This window comes from Lepidochelys kempii, chromosome 1, assembly GCF_965140265.1.
Source record: "Lepidochelys kempii isolate rLepKem1 chromosome 1, rLepKem1.hap2, whole genome shotgun sequence".
Classification (NCBI taxonomy): Eukaryota; Metazoa; Chordata; order Testudines; family Cheloniidae; genus Lepidochelys; species Lepidochelys kempii.
Window position 1 is genome coordinate 316114402 of NC_133256.1, and position 26017 is coordinate 316140418.

The window sequence follows — 26017 nt, forward strand, 5'->3', positions numbered from 1 at the left end:
CTTCACAAGAAGAAACAGATCCTTGGATCATGTTGCATGCAAAGCATGCATCAAAGAACCCTGAGTCAGTTATTATTGTATCTGAGGACACCGATGTTCTAATTTAATGTCTTTCTTCAGGGACATTAGCAAAACCTATGTAAGGTCTGGTATCAAATCGAATGAGGTACCTAGTTGTAAGCAAACTTGACACATCACTAGGAAAGGAGGTCTGCACAACCCTGTTAGAAATGTACATATGCACTTGGTGTGATTCTGATAGTGCATTTGCAGGACATGGAAAAGTGACTGGCCTAAAGTTGATCACCAGAGAAAAAAATCTTCAGAGAGCACTGGCAGAGCTAAGGCAACACTAAGTCTTATCTGCAGACCTTCTCTTCTCCTTCTCCTTCTTCTTCAATTCACCTGTAGAATATATGCAGCTCAGTCAAATATGACAGAGGTGAATAAGCTAAGATATCAGCTGTTCCAAGCTAAGAAGTGAATCTGACCAGTTGTGTCCTTGCAAAGACTGCCGCTACCTGCATGCTCTGTGTTCCAGTTACCAGACTGCTGTCTGGAATAGAAACCTGGAGATGTTTTCTGTCATACTCAGCTCTGAAACAGGGCAGGAGTGAACAATACAATGGATGAAAGGCCCTCCTGACCCTGAGTTAGACTTGCAGTTGATGGCTTGTAAATGCACGAAAAAATGCAAACTACCTGATTGCCAGTGCCTTGTTCTCCAACATGTAGGCTGCAAATGTGTGAGAACATGAATGAGGATAAGGAGGATGTGATAGTTTGGATGATGATTCAAATGAAGATGACATTTTGGTCAGCTGCTGAATACTTGATTGTTAGTGGGCTATCCCTTTTATATTATTGTGGCTTAATTTGCCTCTCTTCAACGTAGTTCTGGCAGAACATACAAAAACATCAGTAGAACTGCAAAATCTTGAAAAATGTGGGGAGAGAAAATTCTATTACATTATGTGGTATTTAGATGGCAGGAATGGTTTAATTATATATATTTTAGATTTACATTTGAAATGAATGTCCTTAACATGATATCAGAATGCTCTTTTTTGCTTACAATGTGTTGAATAAAATTTAATCAATGTCTATTTCCTTTCATTTAAGTCATTATATAACAAAAATCTGCATATTAGATTTTTTTCCAAAAATTGACTGCTAACAACTACCACTAAGCTACTCTACAGGAAGGTCCACCATAACTTTTTTTATAATCTGTTGACATGGCACTATTCAAAATGAAGGAAAAGATTTTGCCCACACAAATGGTACCAATGGGCTATTTTTTAGCTCATGGATTTTTTACTCCTTTGGGTGGCCACAGAGGCCCAGAAACAATCTAGTTCTAAGTGAATTGATTGAAATTCTTAAAAGGAAACTCCTCTCAAATGAACATGCTGCTTCTTCTGGATTAACTATTTTAATAAGCCTGAAACATAGGGCTGTACTTTCAACTCAGTCTCCATTTGACTTTATGTAACTTTGCCAGTAAATCACCTGTGTGTGCAATAGTTTTGTATTGACTCTTCTAAATATGAATTACAGAATTTATGTGTACAAATTTGTAATTTTTAGTAATTTGCACTCATTTTTGGGCATGCAAATGAGTGTTGCTTCTATCAATGCTGTAGTTTCTGTGTAGAAATTAGATTGCACAGAAGTTGTATGTGCAAATCATTGTATAAATAGAGGCCAGATTTTGAAACCTGAATTCTTTTTTAAAGACCTTTGATCAAATTTAAATATCAATATGTATTTACCTTTTCCCCTTGTTAAGCTGCATAATCATATATCAGGTACAAAATCAGAGCATTACTATGACCAGATGTAAAGCTTAGATAAGCATTCATTTCCTGGAAACTAGTTGTGAACTGATTTAAATACTAATGGATGCACTTAGGAGCGGGATGTTAATTAGAGTATTTTACAGAACAGTAACACAACTATAATGTTATCCATATACTATTGCAACATGTTAACTACTCCACTATTTGGGCTCAGTTGCAGGTCTTAGAGATTTGGGTGCAGAGTGGGAGGTACACCATATTAGTGGCAGTGGCTGAAGTCATGATGCATGCAGTGACCAGGAGTGGGCATCATGCCTTCAGGTAAGATGTTGAGAATACTCCTCTGGAAAAAAGATTTAACTCTCACTGTGGACCAGGCCTCAGAGTGTTGAAAGTCTGAGTTGTATAAAGATCTCGGTATTGGAGGTCTTGAATAGCTCAGTCCTATGGAGTTTGAAAGCTCCAATCCTACTCCACAATCCTTGTTCACTTCAAAGGAGCTTCTGAGGGCTTGTCTATGTGGGCAGTTAATGAGTGCAAGATAGGGTGTACATCTACGGTGCACTTCTCTGTCTGAGGGGACCTTGCTAATCCACACTAGAAGTTCCATGGTGCATTTTGATCTACTGCTGTTTGACTCACCATGTTGATAAGCTCTGCAGGACTATATCTTCTTAGGAACAGCACAGGATGGGAGTACATATGCTCCGCAGGACTAAAGCTTCAAAGAGACTTAGGGGCAGAGTAAGCCTTTGCATAATGGAGTGTTTTGGTTAATGAAAGTTCAGATAAATGAGTTCTGACTGGAATCTTTTGAAAATCTCACCCTACATGCGTGATGCTGGCGAACTAGGTGCCAGCTCTTGCCAAGGCTTTACACCTCAGCCCAGTACTGACAAATAAATTCGTAGAAATCAGTCCTGTGTGCTAGTGTGGTTAATATGGACATTGAATTTATAACAATGTGTTTAGTGTTTAGACTTTATGAAATGCTTCTAAGTTGCTGCATGCATTAATCTCAGTTATAATATCTTTATCACCTGCTATAAGGTAATATTTCAGTTTTTTGCTTTCTGACTGGAAAAAAATGTTTGCTCTGATCCTGCAAACCCAGTCAGGACGGATCATCTCCTAACCATCAAGAAGGCCTATCAAAACTATATGGGCCACCGTGAGACATCACAATACAAAGACTTTGCTAATTGTCCCACACACCCATGAAGAGGCTGCCATGCAAAAGGGCATGTCTCATCAGTTGGAATTCTGGAAGAAATAAATATAGGGTGCCTTGAGATTGGCACGGATGGTCGTGAACAACTGCATACAGCATGACATGTTTTCTGCTTAGCCTGGTTACAACACATGAAATGCAACCACTTTCTCTGAGAAAGAATCTCAGAATTAGAGCTGATTGGGAAACAATTTTTTTCCCTGTGAAGGTTTTGTTTACAATGAAATATTTTCAGATTTATCAACATTCTTAGACATTTTTATTTGTTTTTTAATTAGAAAACTCAAAAACCCCAACCTGAAAAATTTTAGGTTTTGGTAACAAAAATCAGGTTTTCCTGATGAAACCCCAAAATGTTTTGACAAACAGACATTTCATAGAATCATAGAATATCAGGGTTGGAAGGGACCTCAGGAGATCATCTAGTCTACCCCCCTGCTTAAAGCAGGACAAATCCCCAATTTTTGCCCCAGATTTCTAAATGGCCCCCTCAAGGATTAAACTCACAACCCTGGGTTTAGCAGGCCAATGCTCAAACCACTGAGCTATCCCTCCCCCCTCATTATCATTTTGTCAAAAAAGCTAATTTCCTTTGAAAAAAATGTTGACCAAATTTTTTTGATTAACTCTACTCGGAATGGCATCTTCTTACACTTCTTATGGAAAATGCACATATAAAGAGAGATGCTGATCTGAAGGAAGCTGTTACATTCCTCCCCACCAGGGAAGACAATGATGTTGACTAACAAAATGTGTCCAAAAACACTCCTGCTTATGTTTCCTTATCAAGAGGGCACGGTTCCAAGATAGGCATGATTGCAGCCGAAGCTTCTACCTTCCCTCCTTCTCTGCTCCCACCCCCGAACCTAAAACCTCAGTGAGTGAGGCAACTGAAATTCAACCAGATATGAAGGTGCTTTTAACCTCTTCAGGTATTGATTTATCATAATTAAAGTGACTAATCTAGTACAAATCAGATGGCAAAGAATAAAAACCATCAGAACCAGAAAAAAATAACTTTATTTCCTAGCAGAGCCAGTACAGAGTGATTGAATTTCCTCCGAGATCTGTGTTGGTAACTTGGAGGAATTCTCATGGATGAACTCAGTTGGTATTTGCTCAGACAGCATGTTGGTGGAAGAATCTGTAACTCAAAATGAGGCATGTTTTAATTTTGTGCCAAATAATTTGTTTAGCTGCAGTTGCATATCTTGGCTTCTGAAGGTCATATTATTTAGCATATATTGTCATACAAGCACATGATCTAAGGTCATGGAAGTGATACTTTATGCTCTACAGTGGCGGAATGAGTCAATTACTGTTTGACTTGAAGTTGCTGGGATGGGTCATAGTATCACAAGCCATTGCTTTCATTGGTAATAATGACTTAAGCCACACACATTATGTTATCTCTTGATCATATGGTGTCAATACTCTATGTCCAGTAGTACTTAAAAGATTCTATATAAAATCAATTTTAGGAACGTAGTCTCATTTTCTAGAGCACGATTTTAGGCTATGTCTACACCACAAAGTTAAGTCAACTTAAGTTACGTTGATGTATAGCCAGTGCTATAATTAAACTGCTGTTGCACGTCCACACTATGCTCCTTGTTTCAGTGGAGCGCATCCACAGTAGTAGCTCTTGCATTGACACAGAGGGCAGTGAACCATGGGTAGTTATCCCACTGTGCAGCTCGCCGCAGCGTGCTTTGGGAAGGGCTTGCAATGCCTCATGGGGCAGATACAGAGTCGCATGATGCAGGTTTCTCAATCCCATCATTCCATGGGCATCCTACTAGGTTTCCAGACACTTTTCAACTGCTCTGGTAACCTGTGAACCAGCCATCTCTGTCAGAAAGCATGGATCCTGCACTCTTCTTCAGTATTGTGCTGTGCCTTATGAACACAAGGCAACAAGAGGAGCTCAATGGGTGGGTGGGGGGGATATTTGGTTGAGGGAGGCTTTGAAGGAGCATTTTAACACTGAGTCACAGTAATGTGTGTTGCTGTAGTGTACTGAGCCTGGCATTGTTTGTTTGCACCATGCTGTGAACCTTGTAATGACTGCTGTGTGTGCCCGAAAAGTAACACATTTTAAATCACTTTTTAAAGTAGCACTTGGTAATATCACCAAACTGACATTGCTGAACAGTATCACAAGATGTCCACAGAAGTTTGTGTATGTGTGGGGAGGAGCGTGTGTGTATGTGTGTTGGGGGAAGTGTGTGTTTTGGGGGGAGTATGTGTGTGCCTGAGTGAGTGAGTCCGCATGCTGTCTCTTTAAGCAGAGCATTCACCAGCCTGAACACTTTTTCGGAGAGCCGCCAGCAGCAACCACTCCTGAGCCAGAGGCTGGTGCACAGACAGGTTCCCCTCAGCCCTCCCACCCCAGCTCAGTGGAGACCGGGTACACTGGTGGGGGGAGGGGGACATCCTGACATCAGCCCCCTGCCCCAGCTCTGCAGAGCACAGCAGATCAGGAGGTTCCCAACCCCGGAGCAGTTTGACGCTCTTAAGTGTGACTGCACGTAGCTCAGCACTGCAGGCCGCCCTGTTTGCTGCTGCGGTGCGAGTGCTGGAGAGAGCAGGATTCTGCGTTAATGTTTTAATTCTGTGATTCCATTAGTGTTCTCCTTAATACAGATTTCATAGGGCCCTATGTATGTGCGGCTGTCATTGTGTTTAATCTCTCATGGGATGGAGTGCCCTGGGTACTGCTGTGGGCCTGGAAGATACATGGAATGGGGTGGGGAGTGTAGGGAAGTCCTTGTGATTCTCCCCCCCCTGCCTTCCTCAAGTGATTTCTCCCCGCAGCCCCAGCCACAGACCAAGTTGATCCACGCCCTCCTGTGTACTATGTCTTTCGTCTATGTGGTTTTACTATGTCGGCATAGCAGGAGAGTTAAATCGGCAGGAGGAGCATTGCAGTGTGTATACCTCCACTGTTTTGTTGACGAAAGCTGCCTTTTGTCAACAAAACTGTGTAGTGCAGTCAAGGCCTTACGTTCATGAATCTTTGCACATGTTAAAAATCAACTCCCCCCCCCCAAATATAGGTATTTTCCTATATATTATAAAACAGTCATTTGACGTCCACTTGAATTGGCAGGTGAGTTGATAATTTCATCTCATGACCTACAGTTAGCACTACCTAATCACTGAGTCCACCATACTGTTATTTAACCTCACTTAGATGGTTATTTTAAAAGTCACAAACTTGTTTCTCTGGAACCCCTTGTTAGAAACTATTAGTAAATGACATTACTGCTTTTTCAGGTCATAGTTTGCGTGAGAACAATTGATTTAGCAATACATAGCAGCACCAAACTTTAAATAGATTACACAGTCCATGCTTCATAAATCACATCGGTCACACATTCTTAACTTTTCCTGTAAGCTTAACTGTTCTAATTTTTTCACTAACAACAATTGATGTTCCTCTAATCGTTTTTTAAAATTACTTCATTTTTATAGATTTTCTGTAAAAAGTTTTAAAATGTAAATTTCATATTTCTAAGATCTTCTCTCCTAAAATGCACTCTGAATAAAATATGTCAGCAACACTTTCATATTGTGGAACAATACTATTTTGGGAACCATACGGCTTTAACAATACTATGTTTTCCAAATCTTTACTCTGATATGAAAGAGTCTGTATTCTCCACATGCAGCTGTTGAAGAGAATGTACTGAAGGCAATAAGTTATATATTTATTCACACTTCATTTTGGCTGCTGATTGCTGTGTCAGCTTCCCCTATAATTCTTCACCAATTACCTTAACCCTTACCTGCATTAATGAGAAGTGACTCAGGCTATGTACACCCTACCACAGAGGCGGGCAAACTTTTTGGCCTGAGGGCCACATCGGGTTTCCAAAATTGTACGGAGGGTCAGTTAGAGGAGGCTGTGCCTCCCCAAACAGCCAGGAGTGGCCTGGCCACCGACCCCTATCTAACCCCACCTGCTTCTCGCCCCCTGACAGCCTCCTTGGGACTCCTGCCCCATCCAATACCCCCTGTCCCCTGTCCCCTGATAGTCCCGCTGTGACTCCTGCCCCTGACTGCCCCCCGTCACTCCCTGACCGCCCCTGGAACACCTGCTGCTGACTGCCCCCTGCCACCCCATCCAACCCCCCTATCCTTCCTGACTGTCCCTCTGGGACCCCTGCCCCCACCCCATTCAACCCCCCTCCTCCCCACCCTCTGACTGCCCCACCCCCATCCACACCCCCGCCCCCTGACCACCACCTTGAACTGCCCTGCCCTCTATCCAATGCCCCCTGCTCCCTGCCCCCTTACCGCGCTGCCTGGAGCACTGGTGGCTGACGGCGCTACTGCTGTGCCGCCCAGAGCACCAGGACAGGCAGCCGGGCCGCCCGGCTGGAGCCCGCCCCGCCACCGCGCAGCACAGAGCACCGGGTCAGGCCGCGGCTCTGCAGCCCCGCTGCCCAGAGCATTGTGCCGGTGGTGCAGTGAGCTGAGGCTGCAGGGGAGGGGGAGCAGCGGGGGAGGGGCCAGGGACTAGCCTCCCCAGCCAGGAGCTCGGGGGCTGGGCAGGAGGGTCCTGCAGGCCGGATGTGGCCTGCAGGCCGCAGTTTTCCCACCTCTACCCTACCACTTACTGCAGTATAACTTACATTGCTCAGGTGTGTGAATAAGCCACCCCCGAGTGATGTAAATCACACCGACCTAAGCGCTAATCTGGACAGCGCTATGTCGGTGGGAGAGCTTCTCCCACTGACATAGCAACTGCTGCTCCTGGGGGCTGGAGTCATTAAGTCGACCGGTGAGCTCTCTGCCTTCAGCTTAGAGCCTCTGCACTAGCTGCACGACAGCTGCATTGCTGCTGTAAGCTCTGTAGTGTAGCCACGGCCTTTAGTCTCCTGAACTAAGAAAACACGGTCAACTGTGCAAACTCATGGTGGTGAACTCTACTCACTAGAGACTGGTGGTGCTGAAGGGAGAATTCACACCTCATCAGATATCTATTCATTTGCAAGCTGATCCCCGTTATGAATTCCTAAAGATTGCTGAAGTCATAGAATTCTAAAAACAGTCTCAATCCAGTGCTATAACTGACTTACCTGTATTTCTTATGGGTGGAAGCCTGTGATAGTTACTCTCTGTATATAAGTCTCAACAGGCAGTGTGGCATAATGGTAAATTTGGAAATAAAATAGATCTCAACAGGTACTAACACTATATTTAATGCATAATTACCACATTAACATGTTTATTAATGATCTAACAAAAGAGATTAAACTCCCAGTGCCAAATGTTAAGCATAAATACAACACATCCTTTAGCATTAATGTAGGTACATAACCATATTTATATTGTACAATAAATATACAGGAGAAATATTGCTTTCTTTAACCTACATGAAGTTTTCTTCTTACTTTTGTGTATCTGCATGTTGACATGTAGGATAAGAATGGTGGACACACAGGGTTGTAGTGACAGTAATAGATTGGGTACAGGGCTGATCATATTCACATTTGTTTTAATAAGTCTGTGCTGCTCTATTTCATTCCTTGATGTTTCCTTAAAAATCAATTTGGTAAGCAAAAGAAATTTTCTGTACATGAAAACAGAGTTTCACTGTGATGACATAAGTTTGATTTTCAAGATACCCTATGCATTCTGACAGGTTTCAGAGTAGCAGCCGTGTTAGTCTGTATCCTCAAAAAGAACAGGAGTATTTGTGGCACTTCAGAGACTAGCAAATTTATTTGAGCATAAGCTTTCGTGGGCAACAGCCCACTTCATCGGATGCATAGAATGGAGCATATAGTAAGAAGATACACATACAGAGAACATGAAAAAGTGGCGTAAAAGGCTAATTAATTAAGAAGAGCTATTATCAGCAGAAGAAAAAAACTTTTGTAGTGATAATCAAGATGGCCCATTTAGACAGTTGACAAGAAGGTGTGAGGATACTTAACATAGGGAAATAGATTCAATATGTGTAATGACCCAGCCACTCCCAGTCTCTATTCAAACCCATGTTAATGGTATCTCATTTGCATATTAATTCAAGCTCAGCAGTTTCTTGTTGGAGTCTGTTTTTGAAGCTTTTCTGTTGCACAATTGCCACCTTTAAGTCTGTTACTGAGTGGACAGAGAGGTTGAAGTGTTCTCCTACCGGTTTTTGAATGGTATGATTCCTGATGTCAGATTTGTGTCCACTTACTCTTTTGCATAGAGACTGTCCAGTTTGGCCAATGAACATGGCAGAGGGGCATTGCTGGTGCATGATGGAATATATCACATTGGTAGATGTGCAGGTGAATGCGTCCCTGATGGCGTGGCTAATGTGATTAGGTCCTATGATGGTGTCACTTGAATAAATATGTGGACAGAGTTGGCATTGGGCTTTGTTGCAAGGATATCCCTAGATAAAGATATAGTGTTTTGTTGTGTGGTGTGTGGTTTCTGGAGAGTATTTGCTTCAGGTTGGGGGGCTGTTTGTAAGTGAGGACTGGTCTGTCTCCCAAGATCTGTGAGAGTGAGGGATCATTTTTCAGGATAGGTTGTAGATCTTTGATGATGCGCTGGAGAGGTTTTAGTTGGGGCTGAAGGTGATGGCTAGTGGCGTTCTGTTATTTTCTTTGTTGGGCCTGTCCTGTAGTAGGTGACTTCTAGGTACTCTTCTGGCTCTGTCAATCTGTTTTTTCACTTCAGCAGGTGGGTATTGTAGTTGTAAGAATGCTTGATAGAGATCTTGTAGGTGTTTGTCTCTGTCTGAGGGATTGGAGCAAATGCGGCTGTATTTTAAAGCTTGGATGTAGACAGTGGATTGTGTGGTGTGTCCTGAATGGAAGCTGGAGGCATATAGGTGAGTATAGTGGTCAGTAGGTTTCCGGTATAGGGTGGTGTTTATGTGACCATCGCTTATTAGCCCAGTAGTGTTCAGGAAATGAACACTTGTGTTGGTTGGTCTAGACTGAGGTTGATGGTGGGATGGAAATTGTTGAAACCATGGTGGAATTCCTCAAGGGCCAAAGCCCATTGAAATCAATGGGACTCTAGACTTCAATTCAGGCTGTAGGGGTCCAGTCCTGGAACTAGCTGTCTGGATCCTTTAAAGTGTTGCACACTTTTAACTCTTGCTGAAATCAATAGGATTTGACACCACTCAGTACCTTGCAGGACAAGTCTCTAGTGGGGAACTCTTTTTCCATACATGAGCAATAATATTTTTCACCATCAGATTTAGGGGATGTTTTAAAGCTTTTATAGAAGTTCATCATGAGGATGAATATATAATACCCCAAAAGAAAAATCACAGGTGTCAGTGGAAGGTTAAATCCTGTAATCCTGACCTCTCTAATGATTTAATGACTTTGGCCATGAGTAAACCCCTGGGGACTCTCTCTTGTGTGTATGTAGCCAAAGCTTACATATCTCAATAAATATTTATAAAAAAATAAATACAAAAATGAATAATGAGGGTGTGACAGGGTGCTGGGCAAGAATTGCTGACTCAGCCCTCTGTCAAGCCAGCTCCCGTTAAGGGAGGTAAATTGGAATTGGCTAGAGAGAAACTGTACCTAATTGGGGAATGAGAAACAGCTGCCTGCCCAGTTAGCCTTGGGCTATAGAAAGGGATGAGAGGAAGGAAGCTATGGAGGAGGAGTGGAAGTTTGTTCGGCTTGGAACCAAAGCAGTGTATGGTCAAAAGGTGGTGGGAGCACAGCCTGTAAATAAATGGCACCAGTGGTTACTGAACCCCAGGGTCTCTGAGTGATTTTGTCAGCACAGCAGGGGCAAGAGCCAAGAGGGGACTGCAGTGCCTTGCTACACAGGGATACAGCAGCAATTAGCAGGGAAAATGTGGTGAGATTAATTTTGTTCACAATTGCTAGTGTAGGGAAGTCGGTCTAAAATTTAGACAATTTTTCACCTTGATTGCCTTTGTCACCCAGATTAATTGATTTATCTACCCTAATCCTGCAAGCAATATATAGATAGAACACACATTAGGATCAGGTTTCTCAGGACCACTCTTTAGGTTATGCATCGGAGCTCTTGTCATGCTAATATAACAACAAATGTGAAAGGGCTTTAAGCAAAAGTAAAATTGCTGTTAGCTTTGGCTTTAATCATTTTGACTATCTTTAGCTTCTGAGACACCTTGATTTGGACCTGGCTACTTAACGAATGAGAGGAAACAGACATGGCTTTTCATCTATTGTTAAATTTAAAGGGCTAACTGGTGCTAATAATTGTGAAATTGAATCCTGTGATATTATGCATTATTTGAGGGAATAATGTAGGACTGACAATTTATTGACATACATTTCATGGTAGAGCCATAACTCTAGAAATAACCTTAAAACAAAGCTGATTTATTTATTTTTTAAAGTATAGACTGGGTAAATCATTTGTGTAAATTTACAAAACTATATTTCTAAAATGTGCATTACTTAAAAAATGATCAACTCAAGAAGCTATTTTAGAATAGACCAGTATATATTACTACTATAATTATTCTTTGTATTACCATAGTGTCTCTACCATCCACCTGGCACAACAGGTGGAAGACTTGATTGGTAGTGCGGGGTGATGGATAGCCTCAGAAGGAGAGGAGAGCACATCAGGGAGCTACAAGGGTGGTCCCTCCTTTCCCATAGATTCTCTGTCTCCTCTCAGCCCACTGAGGGAAGAAAAAGATGTCCTTGTGTCCTGAAGAGGGTACAGTCTAAGTACAAAACAAGACACAAGAGTGGGATACACACAAAGAGATGGGGGATTATGAGGAAATGAGACGGTATTGGTTGGCATGATAGACCATGGTCTCAGCACACCAGAGGCCTAACCATTGTCAAGTTTTCTGTAGGCATCATGGAGAGTCTTGGAGGACAGTAATGAGGTAGCTTTGCATATGTTTTTCGGGACTCATCCCAAGCATGAGGGTCATAATGTGAGAAAACACAGGAACTTGTTTGAAAACTTAACCAGGTGTGAGGGAGAAATCCTTTCTGAGATACTAATAGACTGATTAAAACATAGGAAACATCTTACACACACACACACATATATATACGAAAAGAGATGGGTTAGAAAAAGAGCCATTTTTCTTTAGAGATTCAGGCCAGTTTTAATAAAAATAAACATGTGCAATGACTTTAATAGAGCTATGCCAATTTACACTAGTATTGGGTCATCTTTGGTATAACTTCATTGATTTCAGTCAAGTTATAGTAAGCAGGAATTTGGAGTTTTATTTTTACAAAAGCAGTGGGCATTTAAAGAACTGAAAACATTTTTATTTTACATGCAGCATTTTGGCCAAGGATCATGCCTCATTGTGACTGAGTGATAGCAACAGCACAGAAGAGGCTGCAGGCTCGGCTGGAAGCAGTTACCCACTTTCAATTTGGGGATTATAAGCACCTGGGTGGTAATTAGTAGGTTATTGATGTAATTGGCAGTAATTGGGAGGATATAAGCGGGAGGAACAGGAAGTGGGGGTGAGGAGAGGGCTAGATGAAAAGAGTGCTTGGGCTGGTGAACTAGGGTTCAGTACACTGCCGGCCGGCCGGCTGGCCAGCGTGCAATGGAAGAGATAACAAATAAAACTGCAATCAGGCTAGATAATAAGGAAAGCGACAGTAGAAGACTGGATGTAAAAAAGGGAAAGAAAAGGGTAGATTCTCTGGAACTAGAAGAAGGACCAGCACATAGGGGAAAGGGAAATGGGGAAAATTACATACTAGTAAAATCCCTAGATAAGGACATAGAGAGATCAACCCTCCTGCAAATTGGAGAATGGATCAAAAAGAGTGCTGGAGATCTAGTAAGAGCTAAGAAACTACTTGGAGACTTGTTAGAGGAATGTAAAAACCAAAAACAAGCAGGGAAGCACCTTATGAAAGAAGGCTAGGTTTAAAAAAAAAAGCTGTCAGTTACCCAAATTCCTCACAGAAACAAGAGGGTAGCACATAGCGTGCCACTTGAAATGTCAGGAGAGGAAATAAATCAAGGGATAAGTGAATACAAGATAACTGTTAAGAGGCTAATTAGCAGAAGAGGAGGTAGTAGCAAGCCCACGACAGCTGTGCAGGTCACATTTAAGGGAAGAATGCTACCAGACAGTATTTTTAGGGTATCATGTTTTGCGCTAAGCTGTATATTCTTCATCCTGTGAGATGCTACTGATGCCAAAAATTTGGTCATATAGCAAATAATTCCAAGTGGAAAACATGGTGTAGTGAATGTGGAGGTGAATATTCATATGATGATTGTGAGGAAGGGACAGAACAAAAGTGTTGCAACTGTGGAAGAAAACACAGTTCAGCCTATGGTGACTGTACTGAGGCAAAGCGAGTTAAAGAAATACAGAAACAAAGACTACTAATAACCTTTCATATACAAAAGCTGCTAGGAGATACCAAAAAGAGGGGACAAGAAAATATGATCTGGGGAAAGGGAATAGCCAGCAACAAACTAATGGAAAGGAAATCATGAATAACATTGGGGTAAAAGGAGATGATATGCTATTTATAGAAACAGAGATATTGATTGGAATAAAACTGTACATCTCAAACAGGAAAGAAAACAAAGAAAATGAGAATTACAATCAAAGCTGCTGAAAAGTACTTATATGCTAACAACCTATCTGTGGAACAACTTCATACTTTCCTAAGTGAGAGAAATACTGAGGGTTAAAAGAATGGTGGTGACTATTTTTCAGCTGAAGTGCCCAGAACCTAACCGAGCATGGGCAGGAATTAAAGAAAAATATTATTGATATGAAAACAAAGCCTGATATAATTTCCCTACAAGAGACTTGGCTCATAGAAAAACTAGAATATAAAATCCTGGGATATGGTATATATAGACATGATAAATAGGAAAGGGTGGACTTCATTAAAGAGAACCTGAACTACCTTGAAATAAAGGTTAAAAAGCTCAATATCAACTATAATGCTATTGAGATTCCGATACAAAACCATTCTGCATCTCTAAAACTTTATATAATGTTTATAGCTAGCACCCTACCAAATTTATGATCCATTTAGGTCAAGTTCACAGTCATAGAATTTTAAAAATCATAAATGTCATGATTTCAGCTATTTAAATCTGAAATTTTACAGTGTTATGATTGTACGGGTCCTGACCCAAAAAGGTGTGTGTGTGTGTGGTGGGGTTGTCACAAGGTTATTGTAGGGGGAGGTTGCGGTACTACTGCCGGCAGAGCTGGGCAGCTGGAGAGTGATGGTTGCTGGCCAGGAGCCCATCTCTGAAGGCAGAGCCGCCGTCAGCAGCAGCGCAGAAGGAAGGATGGCCTGGTATGGTATTGACACCCTTATTTCTGCACTGCTGCCTTCAGAGCTGGGCCCTCAGTCAGCAGCTGCCATGCTTCGGCTGCCCAGTTCTGAAGGCAGCAACGCAGCAGTAAGGGTGGCATGGGATGGCATTGCCACCCTTACTTCCGCGCCGCGGCTAGTGCAGCATTGCCTTCAGAACTGGGTGCCTGGCCAAGAACTGCCACTCTCTGGCCACCTAGTTCTGAAGGCAGCATAGAAGTAATGGTGGCAATACGGCAACTCCCCCACCCCCGCAACTCCCTTTTGGGTCACGACCCCCAATTTGAGAAACAATGGTCTCCCCCGTGAAATTTGTACGGTATGGAGTAAAAGCACACAAAAGACCAGATTTCATGAGGGTAGAGCAGGCTTCACGGTCCGTGATGCATTTTTCATGGCCGTGAATTTGGTAGGGCCCTATTTATAGCCCATACAGCAAACGAGAGACTTTGAATCTGAAAGAATCAATTGCAGATGTCACATGCCTATCTGTGGTGATCTGAATAGTCACAACCGATTGCGAAGAAATAAGAAAAAAATATAAAAAAAGTGTTTAGAGCAATTATTTGAAGACATTTTAAAAATAATTTTAAATAATGGAGCACCTACTAGGTTCATTACAACTGACAGAAGCTTCTCATGCCTGGGTCTATGAATAGCTTCTAGCACTATAGCAAGTCAATGCAGCTCGGAAATTTACAGAGAGGAGGGAATAGCAAGGATAATATCCCCACTTGGAAACTAAAACAAGCAACTTGGAAACTCTTTTAAAACAAAAGTGAGGAATACATGAATGATCAATGTATAAATGAAGATATTGAGAATTCTGTAGTAATGCAGTTAAGGGAATCAAAGACAGCCAGCCTAGCTATTCCTAAGACAGGCTGGCTGTCTTTAAGTAAAAAGAAAAGGAGTACTTGTGGCACCTTAGAGACTAACCAATTTATTTGAGCATAGGCTTTTGTGAGCTACAGCTCACTTCATCGGATGCATAAAAGTGGAAAATGCAGTGAGGATGTTTTTATACACACAGACCATGAAAAAATGGATGTTTATCACTTCAAAAGGTTTTCTCCCCCCACCCCACTCTCCTGCTGTCTTTTAAGTAGTGTTAGTATCATGGTGGAACATAGACTGTCAAATAATTAGGAAAAGGAATAAGGCATACAAAAGAGCAAAAAATTCTTTAAATCGCGAGGACTGAATGAAATGTGAAAAAAGTAAGGACATTGTACAAAGGGCGATAAAAAGAGAAAGGCAGAGAACATACTGCGGAGGAGTAAATAAAGACTGTCACATTATGGGGTGAAATTCAGACCAGTGAGGGGTTGTCACCACTTGCCCTGCAACCCTACAGTGATTTGTTGCTGTAGCTCCCAGCCTGGAATGCTCCCAGCCAGCCTACAAGCATGCAGGTCACGCCTGTGAGTGTCTGTGGCAGACAGCTCATTCAGCAGCTCTGACCGCAGATGCCTTTCTATTGCTCTACCTGCCGGGGTTATAACCAGCAAGATTACCCCAACACACTCCCAGTGTCGAACTTCCCCCAAACCATATGCCTGAAGAGTCCCACCTCTCAGGGAAATAATAAGGTTAGTTTGTTCCTTTAAAGAGACAAAAGCACATCACAGCTTATCAACTTAACTAGCCGGGGGAGGGGGAAAACACACCCTTTTGTTTCAAATACAGCACTGAGTTGGTTTATAGTTTATGTGTCTGTCTGTATGTATGTGTGTGTATATATATATATATATATATATAATATACATAGGATTAAGTGAGTTAAGTATAAGGAATGAAGATAAAGAATTACAAGTAAAACAAAACAATTTCTACTGGCTTAGACTTAACCTAACAATGTCTTTGTTCAATGTAAATTTCTTACCAATCTTCTTTCGAGTCATGGCTGACTTTCTCTGTCACGACCTTCTATAGAAGCACAATGGTCTGGTTTCCCATGTCTTCCAAGCTGAAATATCTGTTAGGTGAATAGATCCCACCTATATGCAGTGTCCAGAGACTTCAGTCCACTGTTGGTTGAAGGATGCATCTCTCTCAGCTTCAAGAGCTCTGTTCCTCTGTATCTGTTTTGATGGATGCCAAAAGATAGCTTCAGTCTTGTTTATATCTTCAAGTTCAGTGTTTCAAGAGTCCTTTCTGTGGGCTTCCCATCCCCCTGTATGTAAATGAGGCTTCCAATGTTTTGATTCTGCCATGCTTAATTTATATAGAAGACAGGTAGGAGGGAAAGTCACAGCTATCTATCTGGGAGAGACTTGTTTCTCTCTTTATTTGGACACAGTGTAAATATCACTGAATAGCCACACTTTCTTATAATGTTAATATGTACTTTTTTATATTAATCACCAGTGTGTTATACTTTCATAAAACACATCAGTCAACTTTTATAATACAATAATACTGTATACAATCAGTTGATTTTATTGCGCTTATCACTTGAGGTTCAGCTCCCACTCTCATCTTTAGATCTTTGTAATGTATTTTTTGAAAACCCAGACCAAACTTCTCTCTCCTCCTGGGTGTAGATGCCATGCTGTCTCCTCCCCCACTCTTTAGATTGATAGCTTTTTTACCAAATATTTAAATTGACCTTGATAGTCTCTGCCTGATGATCAGTCTGGTCAGAGAAGCAAATACACATACCTTTTGTTTAGGGCGGACCAGTTATCCAACTTCCCTTGGTTTAACCATATTTTAAGTCATCATTCCAGCATATATCCATAACTCTTAATACACACCACATACATTCGTCACACAAGAATATTAATGATCAATGAGATATTAGTTTTCCAACATATTACATAACCCCTTTTAGAAACAGATTATAACCATAGTGAGTTGGGGTACACTGCAGTGGTAAGGCCAACTGAAACTCCATACCTGATACCAGTGAGCCCACTGGCACTGGGATGCTTTGAGGGTCACAGATAAGAAATACAGCAGATATATAAACAAACTAGGAAAATGAATGGAATAAAGAGTAAGAGCCAATAATATCAAGCCTTGCAGGGTATGGACTAATAAGCTCCAACAAAGAAGGGGGAATTCTGGCCCCCCGTGTTTCAAAAAGTCAGTAATGACACTGCTCAGAAGCTTTAAATTAGGGAGAGGAAAAGAATATTCATTAGAGATAATCATGGATGATGAAGTGTTTGGATATTATTTTAACTAAAAATTTTAATATGAGAGAACTCCAAAGAGAGATAATAAGGAGCAGAAGCACCACCCCACACAAGGACAAAATAAGCTTTGAAATAAACACCTAAGTGAAGGAAGTTTGAGGGTAAGACTAAAATTATATAATGTAGGGAGAAAATGTGGAATATCTAAGGACTGGCAACATGTGATTATTGTCCCAATGAGCAAACAGGTAAATTGTGCTCAAGACCTCAGGCTTACAGATCAATTGCCCTCATAGCATGTTTAGGTGAAACCATGAAAAGAATGGAAACAGAGAGATTAGTAGCATGCCTAGAAAGAAACAGGTTCAAAGATGGAATGCAAAGTGGGTTCAGAAGAGGTAGGAGTGTGTGTGATTGACCACTCTGTAAGGATAGAGACAGAAGGATAAAAAAGTCTGAGAACCAAAGAATTCATTATATTAACCTTGCTGGACATAGAAAAAGCCCACAGTGTGTTATGTTATAGAGAGAGGGACTATGGTGGCCTCTATGGGTATTTTAGGAAGAATGCACAGACGGATAAAGGGACTTCTTAAGCAAAAGTTCCAATATGGAATTTTTTTTCCCCAATGTATAATCAACCTCAAATGGAACTCCACAGGGGAAGTGTAATTAGCCCAACCCTCTTTCACATCATGACAAATGACCTCCCTAAGGAGATGAGTACAAGAATGGGAAACACATGATTTGCAGACAACTGTGACATCCGGACCAAAAGCAGAAACCTTGAATCTTTTGGCAGCACTTTCAATGGGGCACTTAAGCACAGGTGGGGCTTCAAATTCTCCATGGACAGAACTAAGGGAATGATCTTCACAATAAGGAAAATCCCAGAAGATATAAAGTTACATCTATATGATTTACAGATACATATAGTGAAAAAATACAAATTGTTAGGTGTGATATTTGATAGCAAGCTCACTTAGAGGGAGCATATTGAAAATATTAAAGATAAGTGCAAAGGCAGAATTATCTTATTTAAATATATCTCTGAAACATCCTGGAGAGAAGATAAGAAAACTGGAAATGCTATACAAAGGCTAATTAGACCAGCTGAATCTGAATGTCAGTCCTTTGGGTCAGCAATGAACACAAATCTGAGAAAACTAGACAATATCCAAGCACAAGTGTTGCGTATCACATGTGGTGCCTTCATTACAACACATCTGTGTGTACTACAGAGGGCAGCCACTGAAATGTCTATCACACTTAAAATGAAGTTTTCAGACTCGACCTCCTGGGCCAAAGTACCAGGTAATAGCGAAGATAACACAAAGCTAATATATTATGATTGTTGGGAATTAAGTGGATGCCAAGTAGGAGAAACTCAAAATTCCCCATGTCAGTAAGGTACAGAAATGGATAAAGGATCTTAATGAAAAGACAGGATTGAAAGAAACAAAAATGTATAGCTATGAGAAAATACTCTATCACTGGAAAGCCATCCCCCCAGTCCCCTCTCCCTGAGTTAGACATGGAATTATAGAATGAAATAAAGAAAAGAAGAATGATAAATATACAAACTATAGCAAATCAATATATTTGTCATAAGAGGGGACACTATTGCCAAATATATACATATGGCTCCAAAGTGGAAGCAATAGGAAGAGTGGAAACCTCTATCTGCATGCCTCACTCAGACTAAAGAAAGCCATAGTGATGGCTAATTTATATATGGCTTTACAGGTGAGTTTATAGGGATTATGTTAGCACTAAACTGGGCTTTAGATGTGTGGCTAGCTGCTGTGGCTATTCTATGTTTCTTTATCAGGGCTCAATTAATTTAGAATGGTAAATTTGACAGCAGAAATTATATTCTTAATGAAATATTACCAAACAGCCAAACTGGTGCAATTGGATATAACTATAGTAATAGCATGGATCCCAGCATGTGCAGTGATAGAAAGCAACAATGTGGAGGCCGGATAGGCAAACTGTGCTGTTAGTCATGAACAAGGTGACCTAGGGATCCCCTTAAGAAAACTAGAATTTAAAAACCTAATAAAAAATGAGCTAAGTAAGAATGGCAAAAACTGTGGGCAAATGAAATGAGGGGTAAAAAATTCTGAGAAGTAGACTAGCAGTTGATATAATCCAAGGCCCTGTGAGGAAGAGTGAAGTGGCTGTAGTTAGAATTCTAACAGGGCATTGTGGATTAAATTGTAATCTATTTCTAATTAACAAACATAAAGATGGATTATGAGTAATATCCGGGAAAAGACAGATAATATCCTTTGGGATTGTAAAGACTGTACCAGTGAAAGGAGGTGTTAATATAAAAAACTTCAGAGGCCTTAAAGTAACAATTTCCTTTGCAACATCTATTAAGAATACAAGGAAAATAGGGCCTAATTAAAAATAAAACAATAAAAAGCTCTTCTGCAATTCTTTAAGAATACTGGGAAAAGTGAGACACTAAGACATGCACTAGATATGAAGTACAGTGCATGGCAGCCATAAATTCAGGAATTGAGTCTTACTTACTTACATGAATTGAGTCTGCTATGCCACAAAAATCAAGCAGGAGAGAGAGAATGGGAGAGGAGCTCAGAGGGTGCGCTGTGCAGAGGACAGAAGCTGTGTGGAAAGCTCCTGCTACAATATGCCTCTGTCATATTCTGTTCCCTGGAGAACTGTGGAAAAAAGGCAAAAAAGGAAACTGCATGGGTGTATTTGTGACCATGGAAACAGGCTAAGCAGTGATGCATAGCAGGTAGCTGAAACCCTGTGACAGGAACAAAAGGGTTATCAAGTCATCTTTCTAACTTCAGCCACATTGATCAGTGCAGTAAATTGGTAGCTTACATTAGCAACAGGCATCTTTCAATATTTATCTTAACACCAGGACTCCCTTGAGAAATATATTGAAAACTAAGAGTAGGCAAGCCATTCAGCTTGGGGTATTTTGCTTCTGCAACACTTTTGAGTATACTGTGTAGCAGACACAAAATAACAATGCTGAATGGCTTCTTTCTATTAGTTTTTCTTTTAACATCTTTTTCAATGTAAAAGTTTCAGGAACATTCTCTATGCTTGTGGTATAATATACAGCATTAAACAATCCTTTCTGCTAAATGATGTCATAGGGCATTTTGTAGAAGCAGCACACATAGCAATATTACCTTGTTTTTGTGGAAAAGGAAAATGAAGACTAAAACACTCTGTTCACAGCATATACTTTAGATATTGAATTTAGACTTTTTTCTGTTGACAAATTGTCTGAACAGCTCAGTTTTTATAAATTTGATGTTCAAACTTATTCAGTTAATATTTTCTGCCAACATATTTCCACTTGCAGATTGTATGAAAATTGGTTACAGAAGACAACTTTGAGTACTTTAATATATTCACAATACAAAATTAGGTTTCTTTACACTGGACACCAGCATTACTTGGTATAATCCTGTTTGTGAATGGATGAGCATAAACAAGTTTTCAGTTTAAATAATTGTAATTCTGATTCTGGAATTTGCTGTCTGGAGAGATTCTGCATTGTTTACTCTGTTTTAGGGAATGTTCCTACTAGTAAACTTGCTCAAAGTATTGGTTTCAGAGTAACAGCTGTGTTAGTCTGTATTAGCAAAAAGAAAAGGAGTACTTGTGGCACCTTAGAGACTAACCAATTTATTTGAGCATAAGCTTTCCTGAGCTACAGCCCACTTCATCGGATGCATACTGTGGAAAGTGTAGAAGATCGTTTTATATACACACAAAGCATGAAAAAATACCTCCTCCCACCCCACTCTCCTGCTGCTAATAGCTTATCTAAAGTGATCACTCTCCTTACAATGTGTATGATAATCAAGGTGGCCCACCTTGATTATCATACACATTGTAAGGAGAGTGATCACTTTAGATAAGTTATTAGCAGCAGGAGAGTGGGGTGGGAGGAGGTATTTTTTCATGCTTTGTGTGTATATAGAAAGATCTTCTACACTTTCCACAGTATGCATCCGATGAAGTGAGCTGTAGCTCAGGAAAGCTTATGCTCAAATAAATTGGTTAGTCTCTAAGGTGCCACAAGTACTCCTTTTCAAAGTATTGGTTATTTCAGTGTAAAACTTCTAGGACTCCTGTTAGATCTTCAATGAGAGTCAAGTCTCATAAAGGTATGTACTCATCATGGAAACAAAAAGTTCTTAGGTGATAATTCAAGCAGTTTGCAACTAATTTGAATAACTCAAACACTGCAGTCTTTGGGGGTTCACTAATTCCCATTTTGCATGCTCAGTAAGTTCAGCACAACGTTCCAATTTTGAGCACTCAGATTTACCATGCATATGTAGTACCTGATAGACTAATGCACTATAGCAGTTCAGTCAGCTTAAAAATCTATAGAGTAAAGTGCCTATAAGTAGGACTTGACATTATGGACTGCAACAATTCCTTTGGAGCCACTGCAGGCTGCTTATTAAATAATACACACTTTCAAAAGCCTACAACTAAGTATTTATATACTAGTTCTCAGGACCCATTTGCTGTTATGGTCTTCTTGTCTGCTCTGTTACATGATAGAGATTGACACACAAACTTCCTTTATACTCTTTAAATTTTGATAACAAGGTACATTTAAGTCATAGTGAGGGCTAAATCCTGCCCTCAGTTACATCTGTGCAGCCTGAAGTAAATAAATAATAATAAGAGAAATATAATAGAAATGAACCCAAGGTCACTTTTCTGAAGCGGGAGGAGGTTAATATTAAAGGAGAACAGGGGATATTTTTTTATACCTAAAATTTAAAAATATCTAAAAATGACAGACAAGGTCCTGTTTCTCATTTAAACCAAGGGTCACTCTCATACTAAGGACCCTCAAACTGTAAATCAGGTTGAGAAATACTTACATGATTCAAAACATCAAGTTGTGCACACTGTGTGAGCCTGTGCAAGTGACTCACATCCTGTCTTTCTCTTTTCCTCTTATCCTTTGTGTACTACAGGAGTACTCAGAGGCCCTCATTGTGCTTGAAACTTACATGCACATAAGACAATACATGTACCAAAGTATAAACACACAAGACAGACAAACGCTGAGAGAAAGGATGTGTGATTGTTACTCCCATTTATAGATGGGGACTTAAAGCACTCTAGAAATGAAGGACAAGATATTCAAAAAACTAGAGTATAAAGTTTATAAGGCTAAAGTGTATAAGGCTACTAAATCCTCATTTACAGCACTTAAACAAGTGACTTGATTTTAATGTACTGAACACCTACCAGCTCTCACTGAACTCAGTCATCCACTTGGCTATTCCTGCTGCTTCTTCAGAATCTTCTTAGCTGTAATTATTTTTTCTCACTGGCTGTCACTACGCTACAAGAGAGCTGGTAGTCTGGTGAAGCCTTGCATAATTACTATAATTCACAATATCTCCTGTATTTATGCCATCAGTGATGATCACATGGGTATTCCTGTCCCTCCTCTCCAGAAAGATTTGGAGATACCCAGGAAGTTATTTGTGTGCGCTAACAGATGTAGCCATCCCACAGAGGGATACTTTCTGGTCTGCCATTCCACCAGACTATTGATGATAGGGTGTTGGAAGGAGAACTCAATAACTGACACTCGTAGAGTGAAAGCAATGAAAGCAGTACACTATTCTACCACCTATATGACTTCCAGTGGAAGGGAGATCACAGCCCACTGCTGCAATGGCTAAACCTGTGACAGCTAAGCAATCCCCACTTTGTAGCAGCAGGTAAATTCATGGTCGGGTATAAGGTATGTTTGTTATGGGCTTGTACAAGACCCACTTGGTACCAATGTGCTGGTGCTGAATGTGCCAAATACACGGGGAAATGCATTTCTAATGGTGCTGGCTAAATCAGGCCTTTCCATTCTGATTTCAGTAGGACGTTAGGAGAACACAGGACTATAGATTTGGTGTAGAAGACCAGCATGGAAGTGGTTAACTTAGTTTTGTGGTTTAACCTATATAAATGAACAGACAATAAATAAAATGGAAATCCTAAACAGTAGATATATTGGTCTTAAATCATCCTGGGGATAACTCCTTTGTCAAAGGATTTACGTCAAGGATGGGTTTGGCTCACTAAATTCAACGGGACCTTGATGAACGATAAAGCAGCATTTCATAATCTTCATCTGAACTAATTAAAATTATTTCCATGGAAAAGGGTAATGGTTCCAGCCCAAAAGCTGCTCCAGGAAAATCTGTCTGACATGTTCAGTGCACTTTAAGTATATGAAATCTATTTTGGGTACTAGGTTCTGTTAAATAGGTATGGCTCAGCTTACTGCAGTAGATTTAATCTCTAAAATTCCTGAAACTGACAATTTCTCAGTACTGCTAATTACCATGTGAAGAGAGATGTGGAAAATTCTCCCACACAATAGCATAAGCCCTATGACTTCTCTGTGGAATGGAACATTAATTAACTAGGCAGAACTTTATCATAGGTAGAAAATAAGGGATAATAAAAGAATTTCACTTTTACCAAGTGTTAAGCCACTCATGCATGGTTGATGTCAATTTACATAACTAAGATAACTGAACATTTAGTGACTCCGATCTTAATTATCTGAACTGCTTCTGTCACCACCAGGTTTCAGAGTAGCAGCTGTGTTAGTCTGTATCCGCAAAAAGAACAGGAGTACTTGTGGCACCTTAGAGACTAACCAATTTATTACAGCATAAGCTTTTGTGGGCTACAGCCCACTTATCGGATTAGCATCCGATGAAGTGGGCTGTAGCCCACGAAAGCTTATGCTCTAATAAATTGGTTAGTCTCTAGGTGCTGCAAGTACTCCTGTTCTTTTTGTCACCACCAGTAGATGGCAAATGGCCAAGAAATTACCTGATGGAGTTTTCTTTTTGCCACTCCATAATTTTCTGCCTGTACTGACTGTCTATAAACAATTTCATCCAGTGGCAAAGCGATCTGTGATTTTAGACTAGCAAATTGATATGGACCTGTATATTCAGGACAATTACTTTCCCTGGTTTATTGGAATTATACTGTAGTAAGAAAGGTAGTTGATGCCATTGGAAAATGCTAATGCGATCATGGGAGCTGGCTTTCCTAGAATCTAGCAAGCCTGCGTTGTTTTGGGTAATTGTTGAAATATTTCAGTCAGTTTTGAAATTTGTGGGTGAGAGAGACAAACTTTCCAACTATACAGAACTCTTGGTCCAATAAAAGATATTACCTCAGCCGCCTTGTGTCTTTAATATCCTGGGATCGCCAAGGCTATAACAACTCTGTATACAGTTTTGAGATGGGGAGGCATGAGAGTGTATGAATGATCAGATGCTGGGACTCCTGTTCCTCCAGCTGGTGCAGAATAAGTGCCTTCCAGGGGTTTCTACATTAGATTTCAGGTGGAGAATGAGAAGTAATTTACAGTAGAGCACCCCCCCACCACCTAATATAAGAAGTGGTATGAATAACACCATGGAGAGGGGGAACTGATGATCTAACCAGCTGCTTTCACAGAACAACACACTTTATGCTGATGCCAATCACAATTCCAGGATACACAGATTCACTCTGATTTACTTCGTTAAACTGCAGATAAGTTCAAAGCACAAATTTCAGGGGAATGTTATAACTGGACTGTAGAACACTCTCTGGGTCTAGGTAAATCCCCTTTTGATGTGCACAGGTATTTGCAGATGCACAAGGTTTCAGACCTCAAAATGAAATAGAATTTACACTTTACAAAGAGGGGTATCCAGCTGGATTATTTAGGACTGGCCTGTGAGCAAGGCCCTCCTGGCTTCTCCAGAAACTCACCTTTACCCAGGAGGTCTGTCTGGTTGATCTTCCTTCCAAGTTAGCCTGCACTGGTTACTCTATACTATGTTACATCTGGGTCATCGTAGGACAGCCTGTTTTGCTGTGCTTTCAGCATCATTCTAGCACATTAGGCAATGGTAATCAGGACCAATTCTTCTCATAGCTGAGTCTTTCCTGTTGCCTCTTCACATGCAGGCCTCCATGCATCCTGAGTTAGGAGAACCAGATCTGGCAATGTTCTGTCTCCCCCAAACGTGTAACCCAAGTCTGTGCAAAGAAAAGCAACCTTCTTACAAATATGTTAAATGCAAAATCAGCATTAATGCCACTGAAAATAGCAGCTTCTCGATTGCGTAGCTAAAATTAGATTACACAGCTCTTTCCTTTGGATCACATACAAGCTTATGGAGAGAATCTGACACACATCAGGTATGTTATTGAACCACAATTGCCTTTTATTCAGGCTGGCTTCAAGCTCAAGTTATTTGCCTAACACAAGACATCAAAGATGCCTTCAAGAAGGGCAAGAAAGTTGGTGTCATTCTGGTGGATCTGAGGATCATCTTGCAAGCTAAAGACAAAACCAGCTGGATTAGGCATCTCCGTAATGGACTCCCTCAAGGATCTGCTCCATCTCCTCTCCTGTTAAAAGATAGATATATAGTTTACATACCAACAACTAAGGCCAATAAGTACCATATA

The 26017-nt window shown here is 40.6% G+C and overlaps 1 long non-coding RNA gene across 1 annotated transcript; it reads right to left on the minus strand.

Annotated features, from left to right (window-relative positions):
* Window positions 1-4034: 4034 nt before the first annotated feature.
* On the minus strand, window positions 4035-20144 carry LOC140906894 (uncharacterized). The gene is made up of 2 exons (XR_012157288.1): window positions 20043-20144; window positions 4035-4177 (listed from the first exon to the last, which is right to left on the minus strand). It is a non-coding gene; the product is annotated as an uncharacterized lncRNA (long non-coding RNA).
* Window positions 20145-26017: the final 5873 nt, after the last annotated feature.